General features: G+C 45.2%; 1 long non-coding RNA gene across 1 annotated transcript; it reads right to left on the bottom strand.

Annotated features, from left to right (window-relative positions):
• Positions 1–10,527: 10,527 nt before the first annotated feature.
• Positions 10,528–12,528, bottom strand: LOC146187531 (uncharacterized). The gene is made up of 4 exons (XR_014707936.1): positions 12,404–12,528; positions 12,105–12,254; positions 11,834–11,967; positions 10,528–10,720 (listed from the first exon to the last, which is right to left on the bottom strand). It is a non-coding gene; the product is annotated as an uncharacterized LOC146187531 (long non-coding RNA).
• Positions 12,529–16,756: the final 4,228 nt, after the last annotated feature.

The raw sequence follows: 16,756 nt of genomic DNA, 5'->3' as shown, positions 1-16,756 counted from the left end.
GTCACCCAAGATTGCCGTCAATGGCGATGAACTGGCTGAGTGCCATTCCGCGTGTTTTAGGGGTTTCGGTTTTGAAACTGCATAAAATAGACCAACTAATGTATCAGCAAGCGTCTCTTTATTAGGCAGATGGACAGAGTCTATACAATATTAACTACGAGGCGATGAAAAGGCTGCAAATACTTATGCGGGGACCACTTGGGGGACCATAGATTATTTTTTTTTTTTTTGCGAAGTTTATTGCCTCAGGGCATAAGAGGAGTGTCATGATGGATGAGGGATGTGGTCAAATAAATGAAAAAAGGTTGGCTGATGCAATGAAGTCGAGGAGTGAACGATGATGCGGTCCCAGTGTCCAAGCAGCATATGACTCCGGATTATGGGGGGAGAGGCCAGCTGCCACCAGGTGCCGTATCCGCGTTGGCTTCAACGCTGGGCAATCCCACAGTAGGTGATGGATGTCTGCTTCTATATTTTTAGACTTGCAGATGGGGCACCCAGGGTGTGGATATAAATACCGAAATTGTGGCCACTTTCGGATCACTGCTGGTGTTAGGGCCACCCCAACTCTAATCCTCCGAAGCGCCACCTCCTCTGCACGGGTTAGACCGCGGGGGAGGCTTACCGTACACGGAGGTATAAGAGCACGTGTACGGCGCCGGAGGTGCTCCTTTCTTGTTAAAAGCAGGGTGGCATTGTCTAATTTTATGAGGTTTGGCGATGTCGATGTCGAGTTTGATATGTGGGTTGCAGCATCCACTTGGCTTTGAGCACTTAAAAGGTCACGCGGGGTCCATTCAATACGAATTGGATTTGGTATGCGAGCCGCTAGACTGTGTATGTTCTGGCAGATTTCCGGGCTACTACTAACTCGTCTAAGTAGCTTTGTCACCTGGAGGGCATCTGTACGTATGATAATACGGGCCGTGGGAAGCATGGGAATGGCGGTAACAGAGCGAAGCGCCTCTTGCACTGCAAGCAGTTCCGCACAAAAGGAAGATGGAGGTTCCGGTAATTGAAATGTTGCCGTCTTACACTTTACACTCCGTATGATAATACGGGCCGTGGGAAGCATGGGAATGGCGGTAACAGAGCGAAGCGCCTCTTGCACTGCAAGCAGTTCCGCACAAAAGGAAGATGGAGGTTCCGGTAATTGAAATGTTGCCGTCTTACACTCCGCTATCTTATGGGCGGAGCCATGACGAGTCACGCCCGTGGCAGCAGCCGTCCCCACAGAAGCGTTTAGGCGGTTTAGGTATATGTAGTGCTTAGAATATACTGGCTAGTGTGCCGAGGGCATGGTAGAACAAATGGTAGCGTAACTCCCATAGAAGCCTGAGTGTCGACTCTGAGCGAGGCTTTAGTTTCCCAGCGCCCCCTGCGAACTGTGAGGCACAACAAACACGTGACGTTACTTGTGACGTCACAGGGACGTGATTTTGGCGGAGAATTTGATCGTCTTTTTACTTGTAAACGAAAAACAAGGCCAACGACGACGGAGGCAGAACGATGCTCAGATAAGGCAGAAAAATGGACACCGTAACTGTTCAGCCAACTTGACATAGATTTCTACAGTCAAGTTTTACGTTAACTGAAATGTTACGGCATCTTTAACCACCTTATCATAGCATCGTTCTGCCTCCGTCGTCGTTAGCCTAGTCTTTCGTCGCGCGTCATGTAAACGCATTCTCGGGCTTCGGCAAGCACATGGATAGAATCACATGGCTTGAGGCATTTCACTAAGGGCATAAATGAGTGAAGCTGTGCTGCATAGAAAGCCAGGCTTTATTAATTCACGATTACTTGCATGGACGATTCACGACAATGAAATCTTTAAGTGTAGGAAAGCGACCACCGCTCATTCGTCACGGTCTTCATGAAATCCTCGTGATATCAAAATGACCTCAGCGTAGGTCTCCAAACGAGACGCGGTGAGATTATAAAAGGGTAAAAAATCTTGCTAACAAAGAACAACAAAAACAAACGAACGGAATAACTAACGCTAGCGCTAGAACGCCAACCTATAAGAGCTTAGGTAAGCAATTCAAATTGGGATTACTAGTATCTAGAAGTTAATGCGGCTGAGAAGTCAAAATATCTACGATATAGCTTTTCTCCAATAAATCTCGCCCTGTTCACGATTCCCATATTTTACTCGCGCTTCATTTGCCACTGAGAGGAGTCAATGTGAGATTACAAATTTACAACTTAAGCATTTAACATGTTCATGAGAAAGATCCCATTGACAATATGAACATCACTGTAATAACAGCTAAATCACGTTCAGCGAACGTTGGTGCGGTAATACGACGCAGTAAGCAAAACACGCAGCAAAGGGAGCGGAACGGAAGGCTTTGAGCAATGCGACACGCATCTTGGGGGCAATAAAATCTCACCTTCACCGTTCAATTAAAACATGCAGCGATACGCCGCTCATGCAGACGTGTATCCGTAAAACAATTAAGCCACCACTTTTGCGACATGCCTGGGAGGCCGAGCCGAACCGCCGAGCTGTGAAGCAGCATTGTCCCATCGTCCGAAAATGCGCACATGCAGCGGCAATCAGTTTCTCATCGAGCACACACAGTATTCGCCTTGCTGTAAAGCTCTACCACAACCAGCATAATAAAATACTGACTGTTTGTTACAGATAACCCACTCTGTACGCAGCGCGCAACGATGAACGTTGTTGTTGTTGTTGTTGTTGTTGAAAACTTTTATTGTCCAACAGAGAAGGACCACACCGCCTGGGCCGCTCTGTCTCACCCCCCTGTAAGGGGGAGGGGACTTCGCGGCCCAGCCGCACGGGATGGTCGCATTAGATGCTGGCCGGTTTGGTTTCGCCGGCGGCCTCTGCTGCCAGTTGGACGGCGGTGAGTTGGAGCTCAGGGTCCGAGCTTCGCAATAAGGTTTCCCAGGCTTCCCTACTGCTAATGTTTTGCGCCCTGCCTAGGGAGTAAGCGCACTCCCAAATTATATGGTCGAGGGTTCCTCTCGCCCCACACTTTTTACATTTATCGTCCTTCCTCGCAGTCCGATCGGATATGTTTATTTAGTACTGGGTTTGGGTATACTCCAGTCTGCAGGCGTCTCCACGCCATTGCCTGACCTCTATTTAACGCCATGTTTGGTGGGGGGAAACGCCTCCGGCATTGCCTGCAGTGTTCTGTAATGTCTTGATACGAAATTAATCGCCCTTCTCTATTATGTTCTGCCTGAGCCGAGCCATCCTGTACAGCTCGGAGGTAGAGATCTCGAGCTGCACTGTGGGCTGCCTCGTTACCGCTGACAGATTCATGCGCCGGGGTCCAGATGATGTTGATCGTCCTATCAATCACTCCTTGTGTTAAAATTTTGGTGGTGAGGGGGTTTACCCTCCCGCTACTGAAATTTTGGATTGCAGTTTTACTGTCGCTAATAATATATCTAGCTTTGGTGCCAACGCAAGCGATCGCTATCGCAGCTTCCTCCGCTATCTCGGTTTCGTTGAACCGGGGCCGATGACGCACCCATCCCGCGGATGAAAAAAGCCATGTCTGAGCTTTGGGCAACTACGCAGCGGATAATAAGTGGCCGAGAGAGGCCGCTAGAAACAAGTTAAAATATTATTAAAAATGTGACACGTTTTTTTCTTACGCAAGAAACAAAAACTGCATTCATTCCTGAGTGAGAATATTATGTTTACTTTCTAGTTCTTTGGAGTTCTGGCAGATCTTATTTTCTGTGCGCTAGTAAATTTCGCCTCACAGTTCGCAGGAGCCCGGACAGAAGTGTTTAGGGGTAGCTCGGCTGGAAACGCTGATTGGTGGACACGCCGCGGCTATGCCGCGGCCTGGCGTGACGTTTTTTGCGTCGGGCTCGATTCTTAACCAGACATGACGTAGTCAAAAACTGGGTTTGCTTGTTTTTTTTCGTCCCTAGACGCTCTAGGGAAGCGCTAGGTGCCCCCCGCTCTGGCAACGCGCGCGATTCCGGCATTCGGTTCGTGGATCTCGCTGCTGCATGGCACCGGCGCGTTCGGTCACCGAGGTGCTGGACGATGGCGGGCCTGCGCGTTTACGTGAATGCGCTTTCAGCACGCCGATCCGTGCTTTACGTTGGGCGGAATGACGTTGATAATGGCGACGACATGCGGGAGATCGCAAGCACCGTCAAGGTAAGTATAGATTGCGCAAAATTGTCTCGCATTTTGCTTATTTATAAGTGCTGTGTCGCTTGTCTCTCCCCACGTGCTTCCAGGACCTCGTGCAGCAGCAGCTGGCATGAACGCTTCTCGTGTTCAAAAAAAAAAAAATCGGCCACGGCTATGGAGACCTCCACGAAAACATCCGCCGTCGGCAACTAACCGCTGCCTGACTACTATGCTGAGGCGAAGGTCGGCCGTGCGCATTTTCAACCCTGATTGAGGTACAACAACGCAGATTTCTTTGTCGAAGGTTTTGTAATATGTTGCGCATTCATCAAATCGCTATGTTCATAATGCAACTTTTTTTTACTCTTTTACAGCACCGTTTCCTGTATGCTGCGAAGAGGCCGAGGATTTTCTTTGTACGCAGCAGCCCATGTCAGGGATCGCGGCATCGATCAGCTCTCAAAGATCATCGCGGCAACCCTCGTAAATGTCTACAGTGGAAGCATCGCTACAGCATCCAGGGCAGCATATATAACCAGGCACTGTGTACGACGTAATGCACCACTGTTGACGGTGCACGGCAAAGGGCCACGGACGAGTGCAGGGCGTTGTGTTCGCCACGCCGTCACGTCGCTGCGCATCCAAACGGCCCTTTTCAGGGCCGCCCCAATGTTTCCTGGCAGACCGCAGACCTGCACATCCCGTACTCCTCTTCCCTCTCTACGTTGCACGTGGCTTCGTATCAATCGCCGCGGCCACCAAAATAACTTGCGCGCTAGGCCTCTTTACCAGGCTATACGTAAATACACGCATGCATAATCGTGTCAAATTTGATTTAATAAAGTGCTACAGTGCTTATTACCCGCTTCCCTCACGCATTCTTCCGAGTCTTCGTGCAGCAGCTGCAGAACACGTGGCAAGCGTCACTCTGCTGCCGCGACGAACGCTAAGTCCATACAACAGGGTTAACAGCTAGAGTATTCTCAGTGTGGTGCGGCTTTGCTCAGCGATGTTAATGAAAGTATCGACATTTTATATAACAACTGCATAATCGTATTGAATATTGCTTCATAAAGTACTGTACTGCTTAATTCTCACTTACCTCGTGCATTCCACAGCTGCTGCAGCTAGCATGTGGCCAGCGTCGTTCTCTCCAGTGCTGCAGCGACGACAAACTATAGGCCTCGCGATAGGCTACGATATACACCGCGGCTCTGTGCCGCTGTGTATTTTTTTTTTATAAATGCATCACATTTCGAAGGTTATAGTCGCCATCCAAGGGTCACTTAACTCGAGAACACGGGAAAAGGCAGAAAAGTGTACGCACCTGGATTCGATGCCATGTACAACGCCGGTCTTGTTTTTTTTTTTTTTTTTTTTTTTTAACGAAAGCATCCTACGCGCTATGCGTCCTAGACAAGGTTCAAGTGCAGTGTGCCTTTGTATAGTAACCATGTATGGGGTGAGCGGATGCCATGTTTTCAGTTCACTTTTGTTGGCTGTTTCTTAAATAAAAATTGTCATTGGTCTCTGTGTCCGTCACTGTCTAAAAAGCTGCTCTAGCCGAACCACGTACGTAGCGATGGATTGCACCGCGGCAGTATGGCTTTGTTCCAAGTTTAACAAAACAGTTGAGGCCAAATCAAAATCGGAAATGACCATTTCCAACTTGGATATAGGCCCCCAGTCAACAATTTGGAGTCCAATTCAATGGCAACACTTCAGCTCTGTGCCAACATTTCGTACAATTAAGGCAGTCGAAACTATGGAAAGGACATGCATTTGTGAACATCAAGCATGCTTCACATCCAATTAACATGTCATGCAATGCTAATATAAACGCTCAATATTCTATCGGGGAGCTCTATGAAATCTGCTAGAGCATGGAGCACACGTTCGTAGAGATTTTTTTTTAATTACCAGCACTCGCAAAGGTATTGGAAATAATTGAATCAAGTCCCATTCAAGGAATCAGATGAACAGTAACAAAAACAAATCATCCTTTATATATTTTGTTTAGTACCTCAATGAAGAGTATTAGGCACACTTTTGCTGAATTTGTACATAAATGACAATTCATATTGACAACAGTGTTCAGCTCATCATGTATGCTGATTATAGTGTGTTTATTACTGGCTTTGATCTCAATGAGACTGTTTTACATTGAAATTATTTACTTGAAAAATCGTTTGCTTGGTCCAATTTCATGAAGAAATAAACACAGAAAAACTGTTTTGTTTTGAGTCTGAAATAAAAAAAATGATGTAAGAGATGGCTACCGATCTATAATAAAAATATTGACCTTGTAGAAACTCGCATAAGTCTTAGTGTGAATTTTTTTTCATTTGAGATAGGAAATTCATATAAACAACACTGCAAATAAAAAAAAAAGATTTCTTCAGTGAGTGGGCTTTACCTTGATGTGGTACTGTCATTGCCTTTAATTATGCAAGTCCCCACAGATAAGGTATTGCAGTTTTATGTGGGCAAGCACCACAAGAGCAAATATCAATAAAATGGTAATTCTCAGTAAATTAAATGTGTGTTTCTTACATAACCGATATTGACAGCCGGTTTACGACATGACACCTCCGTGCAGAATACAGTATAATTATCTTTAACTATGAATGCCACTTGTTGCATGTTTCCTATTTTTCTTAGCAGGACAGTAAAAGCTTTCTTTACTCGATGGCACTGCTTCAATTTAGAGCCACTCCGTTTTTAACTCAAAACTCCAACCTCTGGTTTCTCCCGCACTTTCACACTTGGTGCAACCTGCAATCAATAAAACACAATCTAATGGTCTCACTGAATGAACTTAAACAGGTATTCCTGAAATTGTGAAAACAGCTGTGAATACACTTTTTAGGATTGTAAAATCAGAAATGTTGCAAAGTTAAAGAGCACTGCAGAATCTGCATTGGAGCAATGCAAAAGAACGGATGCTGCTGCAACATTACATCACCCTCCATCGATTGACACCACTCATTACACCTCCACCACTTCTCAATTACAACTGCTGCGGACATGATTTTGCAGACACGTTCTGCGGATGCGGTGTGCGGACGCGGTGTGCGGACAGAAATCTGTGAAATCTGTGCGTTTGCCAGCGCTGTGTTAATGTGTTTTATGTTATCACTTATACTACTTGAGAATTCATTTAGTATTCTATCAGTGTGTTGTGTTACCTTGCTAACAAGTTTCCTTATATCTTCTTTGCATGTGTTATTGTATGTAGTTGTATCCCCCCTACAATAATGCCTCATGGGCGCTGTAGGTACTTACAATAAATAAATGAATAAACATAGCGAAGTAATACTTTCGCATTAATAGATCTTCTAGACATAGGGTCTCTAATTCTTGCACTTTTTTTAAATAATGTGTAAATTTTTTTATCCTACTCAGCAGCTAATGTCTGCTGCTCCTTTGTAAATGGGTCCAGGACCTAAGTGCATGAGTTGCTCTCTGAAACATTTAATTTAGCTCTCGAGACTATCTAATATGCTCGAATTGAAATCATTGGCTCCAGATTGGACTTTGAAATTAGTTGCAAAATTTTTAACTGCAAAGCCTATTGAAATCTAATATGTTTGGGTGTATTTTTACTAGGGAGCGAAATGCACCAGCTTCCTTTAACATCTTAGCCAGCACACACACAATGCATCATTGAAATGTAGTTTGAATTCCAGTTTCACCATGCATAACAATTGTCGATTCAGTTTGGGTGTTCATTAGGAATATCAATTCTAACCCGTAAGATGACCATAACTTAGCAGCCCATAATAAAAATAAATTGCTTCTTTACAGAGAGTTAAAACTATGCAGTTGGGACTAAGTACTTAATCCAGCTGGGAGGTCACCTGGAAACTGGAAGACATTTGATTATGGAAATTCAATTAGAGCTGAAAATTCTAATTGGAAAGAATGAAAAGATGCCTAAATGGAATGAGGGCTTCTAGAGAAAGTGTAAATTCTGGAAACTCAATTGGATAATACAAGACTCTTTAGCAGGATCTAGAACACATCTTTTACAAATGAACACTTGAAACTTAGAGCACTGGCTGATGCTCACCGCCGCAGCTCTCAGAATAACTGACAGCATGGTCAAAGCTACAGTAGGTGTTAGTGCAGTATACACCAGTGTTGTCACTGCGAAGTGAAGAGCCGCAAAGCAGAGGACTGCCATCCTTACTACTGCCAATATAAAAGTCCTTCTCAGAGCCACCCCATTGTTTCCTGGCAGATCATGGGCCTTCAACTTTATTGTCATGTTTTCTCATTTTTAGTCTTTTGTAGGATGTATTGGGCCATCGGTGGTCTGTCATGCAACACTGCATGACTAATCCACTGAGTGCAAAGCTGTTAACCAACAGAGATATCTTTTCACTTCATGTGCGGCACACAAACATCATGCATAAAAGAGCACATATGTCACTATTCCATCTTTCTTTACACTTTCTTTCTTTAGCACACTCTAAAACCATTCCTGTAAAAAGCTATAGCTTCTTTTATGCAAAGTGACACGGCAATTATTGTAGCTTGAAACATTTTCAAAACGAAAAAATAAATGCATGAGGCGGCTCACAACCATTGTTTTTTTTGTAAAACTGTGTTGCTTCATAGGCAGTAACTTGAACAACACTGACATTTCTACATTACTTTGAAACAACCCAGGCAAAAATCCTAACTGATGTAAATGGTTTAAGGAACAAACTTCCAGTTCATACCAGTTGGATAACAATGGATCCCCAACTGGAATTCAACTGGGATCAACGTTCATGCGTATAAGGTACCCGTTGCATGCGAGCCTTGCTACCTGTTGATGGTTTATAACTCAGAAAGAACACAAAAACGAGGGCACAAGTGCAGATAATTGGCGCATGTTTGCAGTCTCCATGACCGGTTGTATTCGTTCCTCTGTATCCCATGAAAGCACTCCATTTCTAACCCCCAATGGCGTAGGTCTGCGACATCCGGTGCAATAACGTGGAGCAACCCCCCCCCCCCCCCCCCTCTTCTTCATGAACACACCTGAGCGCAATACCATCAACTACTTTGTCGTCAAGGCTTTCTTCGATTGGGGAAGTTCGTTTTTCGTATCGCACAACATGGTGCAAGCCGAGGCATTTTTTTTTCATTCATTTCTTAACGTAACAAGCATACCCCACAACTGATAATAAGCTATATTACGAGGGGCATATGTCATATTTTTTTCTTTTCTTAAGAAAGGTGCATTTGTGAAGAACTAAGTAGAGGTTTTTGACAGATGAATTTCTAGATTGGGACCACTCAAATAAAAGGGCATATAAAAACCACAAGAATTGCAAACTTTGAGCATGTAGAAATACTTGGTAACACGCACAGTAACTAAAAAGTGGCAAACTGGCAGATGCGACCAGGATTATAACACGGTGCCATTGTGAACAATTTCGTTTACATCAGGCATAGCGCAGTGCCAGCAAAAGCCTTGAGAACTGGCCAATGTGCTGTATTGCAGTTCATATTGCCGCGAAACCTGCAAAACAGTATTTGTTGTTTTTTAACAGCCGCCGGCATACAGGCTTATCACTCTGATTCTGGACCGCGTATCAGTTCTGTAATCTTTGTTACTGCTCGATGTCGCGAGTCACACCTTTATCAGTTTTGTCGTAGCGCAAGACGCACCGAGATCTGTCTGGAAGGTTCCGGCCACTCGGGTGTCTTTCCACAATGTTCCAGCCCGTGCTGGTAGCTGTTTGCGACGTTATCTAGATTGTTCTGTGCAGCCTTTAAATTGAGCGTTGCCGAGTGTGACGGGCATTCTTTGTCCGACGAACGACGAGCACTTTTGTTTCTATCGCCGCCGCCGAGTTGCTTAGTTCTTTTGCGGGCGCAAGTCAGCCCAAATAAACAGTTTCTTTAGCGCAATCATCGACCCTTCAATTGTGTCGTCGACCTTGTCACCACTACCCCAAGCAAAAAAAAGTGTGTGGCAAAAGGTAGGGCCGACCTTTCTCGCCGACCAAAAAGTGGCCGGCCGACCTTCGGCACCCGAATGAGGGCCGGCGTCGGGGATTGACACTGACCTAACGTCGGCCGATTTTCGGCAATCGACGACGGCCCGACCTTTTGGCCCGACGTGATCGACCACCTGCCGCACGTGGGCCTGCCGTCTGCCAGCGTTACTGAATGGTCGGCCGCTCGTCTGCCCTAGCATTTTGCTGACGAAATACCGTACGTCGGCCGGTGGCTTCCCGACGCCGGTTAGTGGCCGGCATCGCCCCTCGTGCAGGTATCATGCCATGCATTTAATATATCGTGGCCCATGCATATATAACGGGGTAGCACATACAAATGCATCAAGAAAAGCAGTAGCTTTTCTGATGCCATGAAGAAACGAAAGCTGCAGTATTTGGTGAAAAATTTATTTGTCAACAGCGTTCAGAAAAAGCTCGCGATTTGCTTTTTAATAAGCGTGGATATATATATGACTGCGCGTGTGCCACATATGGAAGATGGGCTTGAGGCTTGGTCTCCTTCTTTTGGCAGCCTGTCGATCACTTGATGTCTGCGACTGGTCGGATCTGCGGCAGGTTCCATCTTGGTCAGCTGTATGAAGAAAGGTGTTTTAATTAAATATTTCCTTTGCGCCTAGACTTTTACATTGCAGGCAAATATAGGGTGAAAAGGTAGAAAAAATAATGTCTGCTCACTGCCACCAACTGCACTATCACATCAATATATTTTATGCGCTTGACTTCATGCGACCCTACTGAAAACGCATTAGCGCAAAGCCGCATTAGGTAATCAGGATTCGTGAATCCGCGAGAAAGGCGCGATCACGTTGTTTTGCTGGAGTCATGATGTTGCAATTTGCAACCGTAGCGCACTCAAACCTTATCCTCCCGAAGCGCGTTCTTGCATGCTACAATTTAATAATTCTAGCAAAACCAAGTGTCCGCGCTTGTCATAGAGCGCGTATGAGGGATTCCAACGCGGCAGAACAAACAGTTTCCGCGATATTTACATGAAACCTACAATAAGTTTATTCCGTAAAATACAGCTTAATTTTCTCAAACTAGATGGAACTTTTACAGCAAAAACGACCGGATATTTAACGATAAGTCATCCGATTTATTTTCGTTATTTAACAACCGAGCATTATTTTAAAAATTGCCTCATCAGCCAAGACGGCTATTTAGACAGCCCAACTCTTAGAAGCTTATAGAACCCGTTCTAAATTTTTAAAGCTTGAAACAAGTTAGCTGAACACCTCATGAGCATGTAAGCACCAGGAAATAATCCGCACGATGAAAATACAACTGCTTGCCCAGAAAGCAAGCGCACAGAGCAAAAATCAATGTGAAACGGCTCAGATCTATGTGCATCACATATATAATTCCAAAATCCACAAATGAACGCACTGGCTCACTTACCTTGCCAGCATACCGCATCACTCAATCATCAATTTTCACGTATATACATCATTACAGCAGCAAAAAAATAATAATAATAATAAACACGGCATAAATTTTGTACTCAGTCCTGGCACGAGCTTGCTTGGCAGTAGCGATGATGCTAGTACAGCTTCTGATCGCTCCTATGGCGAGGGGTGCTGCAATATTTATATCAGTGATAGCATTTGACATTTAACTGGGTTGCATGCGTCCCATCGATGTGAGTCGGATAATCGAATTTTCCGAACAAAATCAGCGCTAATACCTGTCCGGCAAGTGCACCGCCATGAAGAAGCGAAAGACCAGCGTTTTAGTGTAGAGGAGACCAAGGACTTCGGGCTTCGGCGAAACGAGCTTCCACTGTCGAAGCCAGTTTCCAGATCAGCTGATATCGCCTCCCTGCACGATCAGCGCAAGGCGCGCACAATTACAAAATATGCATTTACAGTAACAAGATGCGCATAAGTCTCAAAACAATACATAATTAGTTGCAGTACATTATCGTATAGAAGAAAATCAGCGATAATTTGACTTACATGGTCGGTATACATGTCAGTGCATGCACTTCGATGTGAAGAAGTGAAAGACGGGCGTTTTGGGGCAGAGGAGATCGGACCTCGGACTGCAGCGAAAAGAGCTAATTCCACCGCCGCAGCATCGTTTCCAAGTCGGCTCAGCACGTCTTCCTACGCAATCAGAGCGAAATGCGCACACATCGATTATGAAAAAAAAAAAAAAAATGTACGTAGTAATAAGATGCGCATATATATACGCGCTCCAGAAACAGTTGCAGTATATTGTCGTATCGAACAAAATATGTGCTAATTGGACTTACCTGATCAGTATAGTGAGTGTCCCTCCATATTAAAAGGCGAGCATTTTGGGACAGGAGATACCCAAGGACCCAGACTGCAGCAAAGTGAGCCAATTCTGCCACCGCAGCCAGCCGCAGCCTTGTTTCCAAACGGCTCAGCAAGTCTTCCTGCGCGATCAGCGCCCACACCAATTATATATATATATATATATATATATATATATATATATATATATATATATATATATATATATATATATATATATATATGAAGAAAGATGCAAGGAGTATATAACAAGACGAACATATGCTCCAAAACAATACATTATTATGTTCAGTATAATATCGAATCTAGCAAAAAGCTCCTCTGATCAAGACCGAAAGATCATGTACTTACGCATGTTTTGGTGAACTTCGGCACGAAGAATCTGTACAGAGCGGCTGCAATAATCAGCTGCATATATGGGCTGTTCTTTTCAAACGCTGACTGCTGCAAGAGGTTGAGACAGATTGAATTTGCGCGAAATAAAAGCGGACGATAAAATTAGGCAGTAGGCATCGCGCGCGCCCACACGGACTCACGGAGGCTGGCCGTCGACTGAGTGGCGCCGCGCATCTTAGCTCGCGCGGGATGTGTTTTCCCGCCTTTTGGCCACGTGACCTCAAGAAGGGAGGAGGGGGGGGGGGGTTGAGAAGCTGTTAAAGCAGGGAGAATCTCCCTGTGTGCGGTGCACGCAATTCTTTTTTTTTTTTTTTCGCTATTTCTCTCTGCTTCGGCATTCCGGTCGCCCCCCGCAGGAGGGGGGGGGGGGGGGGTAGAGAAGCTGTTAAAGCAGGGAGAATCTCCCTGTGTGCGGTGCACGCAATTCTTTTTTTTTTTTTTTCGCTATTTCTCTCTGCTTCGGCATTCCGGTCGCCCCCCGCGGTAGGGTGCCTCGATGCCTTTCGCCTCCCCGTGGTTCTTTCGGCTTTGCCGCAGGGAGAAGAGATGGACCGATGGGGGGCAGCGGGTCCCGCGCAGCGAGAAGCAGTTTTCTTTCTTTTTCACGCCCCCCCCCCCCCCCTCCCTCGTCGTTCAAGAAGCGTCGAGGTAGTTTCTTTTCTTTTCTTTTCCTTTTTCTACGGCTTCTGTAGAGCCCTCGTCTTGATACCAGCGGCTGTAGTTCCTTGCATGAAAAAAAATATGGCTTGGAGTGAATGTATGTAATGTTCTTTTAACCGAATATCTTCCACATAAACCAAGTGTGGGGCAGTAGAACACCTGCAGCTTCATTTCCAAGACGGTTAAGTTGCAGAACACTGTATATTATGAGTGCTTTTGCAGAGATTACATAGTCCATGCGGATTTATACTTCCCAAAGCAGTATGTGGGTTATTTAGAGTCCCTCGGGCTGTCATATTAATCGCAAACCACATTTCCGTTTTCGCGTTTGGTTTCCATCATAATGCGGCTTCTGCAGCTCGACTAAAGCCCGTGACCTCGAGCTCAAGCTGGTAAATACCGATTGAACCACATAGTAACTGCTGCAAGTTTCTGACAAAAATATATTTTGTCCATTTGTTTTAGGGATGCATGAAAATCAGTAGAAGGTCGCAGGGCAAAGTGCACCGGATCCGGATGAAAGCTCATAAAAGCTCACCGCCTCTTTTCTTGACCCCGTACGAAATGTAAACTCACGGAGGCTGCGAAACGAATTTAAGGGCGTTTAGGATTGATAGGTTTCGAGGGCACTGGCAAAAGTAATTGACGGTTGACATATAAACCTTAAAGGCACGTGATCTCTTCGGTTTACCGTGGGTTTGCTTAGGGTTACGTTATAGGTTAACTTTATGATGAGGTTGTTTAAATTCAGAGGTTACCATTTAACCATAAAAAAAAATGGACAATTACATTCGTAGGTTCATCGCAGTTACCGCGCAAATCTATGGCACTTAATACTATGTATGCTTCAAACAGACAATCAGCGCCTACCAGTTCACAAATTCAAGCATAAGTTCATGACAACTCGCGATCAACTACAGAGTGTCATACCCGCCGCGGCTCAATTAGCGCGCGGTTAAAGCTTTATTTCAAAATATGTATAAATAACAGTTAATTTCACCTTCTGTTGCGCAATGCATAATTCTATCAGCAGGCTCAAATGATATAGTGTCAATATATATCATGCACGCGGTATAACTCAATGTTGCATAAAAATAGCTGTTTCAATGATACGAATTTTCCACTTTTCTCCTGCTAAGCCGACTGCCTCATGAAACGTAGAGGGGAAACCTGCTGTATTGCAGGAGACTTTACTTTGATATGCACAATGTTATTTAATGATATAATATAGCAGCAGTGAATACGCGGCTGGGGAAAAGGGGATTCGAGGAACTTTATATACATTCTGGCATTTCATACCATATTTCTGCGTGTGAGGCTGACGTTGAAGAATTTAACAATGTAGACCGCCACTGGTGCAGGAGCCGATCGATCCTCGTCATGTTGCGCGGGATTCTCAAAACGCAATCCCTTTGAATTTTCTCAAAAGAACCAAAGGTTACTTCTTGCACAATGCTTGTGTTCGCAGGAAGTATACGTTCGACAGGCGAATCGTCCGGGCGATCGGCTCTTTGCGTGCCTTTCATTTTTATTTGAAAACTATCAGGACCACATTTGTGTTCTGGATAAAGACAGTCAGCCTCGGCATATTGATATATAAGGAATAAAGCTTTCCTAATCCCCGTGTTTTAACTGAGGCGGGCAAATATTTGTCCCAAGCTGTTCCATTTACCCTCATGTCGGCAATATACTCGAGTTTCGTCTATCGAGAGTGCAGCATATATGTATATATGCGAAGCGTTACAGCTCATTTGGTCCAAAAGCCACATCGTTAACCCGGTTTTCGCTTGAGTATCGTCGGGTTTTGTCTGAAATATTCGGAATGTGGTAGTAAATATGGAGATGCGGTCCAGGTTCCCACCGGGATCTGTGACAGATGCTGCGTCTTTACTTTCCTATAACCAATTTACAATTAACTGCGGTTGTCCACCGAAATAGAGAGATAGAGAGAAGAATGAGAAGGCGTTGTATCCCGTCGAATGTTAAGGGGAAGCTTGAGCGTCCCCCTAATTTTTATTTCCTTCTTTCAAATATTATTAACTATTCCATCGTACTACTGTGTAAGGTCGTGGAACAATTTACTCTGTGCGACTGCAGACGTGCGTACGTGCATGCGTCACACACGGCTTCGTGCCGATGTCGGGATAGACTATTAACTCAATAATCTCGGACATCTTGTTCATCCTAAAGTTATAGCTAATTAACGTATGCGCGAAACTTCTGATAAAGCCTAGTGCACACAGGTGCCAACTTTCCCACATCTGTGTCCCTTGATTGTTTATTGATCCAGCCTCCCAATGATACGACCCTGCATGGCTTATCACGTGTTTTCTTGTGGATTCCTCTTGCAAAGTCAATCTACTTTGATTATATTTTCACTATAGCTAGGTGGTGGCGCCTATCTGGGTTCCGCCTTGTCTTCATTATGCCCTTTGTTGTGCGCTATTGGGTATCCGAGTTAGTGGATCACATAGGTTAAGTTGGGCGGCCTTAACTTTTATACTGGCTTGGAAGTAGAAGGCAGATGCTTGTAGTGCATGGTCAGGGGAAGCAAGCGCACGTGTTCGCATAGTTAGAGGAGATGTTTGTAGACGGAGCATGGATAGCCATAGCAGTATCTAATCTCTGCGAAGCGCTCTGCTATTCTGCGCCCCTATACATATGTGCCAAACGTATGCGAAGTGGGAGACGCCTGTTGCACCCAATCTCCCGCATGCTCTAAGAGACTTTCGGTGGCGCACTGAGTGTGGCGTATTCGATCCCCACCAAATTAAGACAGGCTTTACAGCTGGCATATTGATCCGCATAGTATCAACTTTGGTCAGGTCGAGTCTCATACACGTGTCCTTAAGGACTGCGTCGCAGCTTGGACATTCCGCTGCCTAGCGCCGTGAGCTTTTTCGTCGCACAGTGGAAGGCCGCGCGAAGCGTTCGAACAACGTATAGTGAAGTCCGTGGGATTGATCATTTGGCAGAATAGGAACGCGGTCGATCGTATTCTTTCGGTGACCCCGTTGTCTACTGTTCCCCATGCTAGTGCGTCTCACCTAGATATAGCCAGCTGTTAGTTCTTGGAGAGCAGAGCTTTATCCGGAGGTTGTTGACGCGGCACATCCACCTCAGGAAGGTCACTTGTACATCGAAGTGATTTGAACTCGGTTCTTGTCTTGAAAGACGCAAGCCTGCGGCTCACGCGTATATGTGTGAGCACAAAGGATCGAGCAATCGACTGTCTGGAAATTTGTTAGGGGGTCAGAGCTCCCGAGGGAGTC

This window comes from Amblyomma maculatum, chromosome 6 (assembly GCF_055883805.1).
Source record: "Amblyomma maculatum isolate TAMU_Amacu chromosome 6, ASM5588380v1, whole genome shotgun sequence".
NCBI lineage: Eukaryota > Metazoa > Arthropoda > Arachnida > Ixodida > Ixodidae > Amblyomma > Amblyomma maculatum.
Note: the sequence above shows the minus strand (reverse complement) of the source record. Positions and strands in the feature narration are given on the sequence as shown.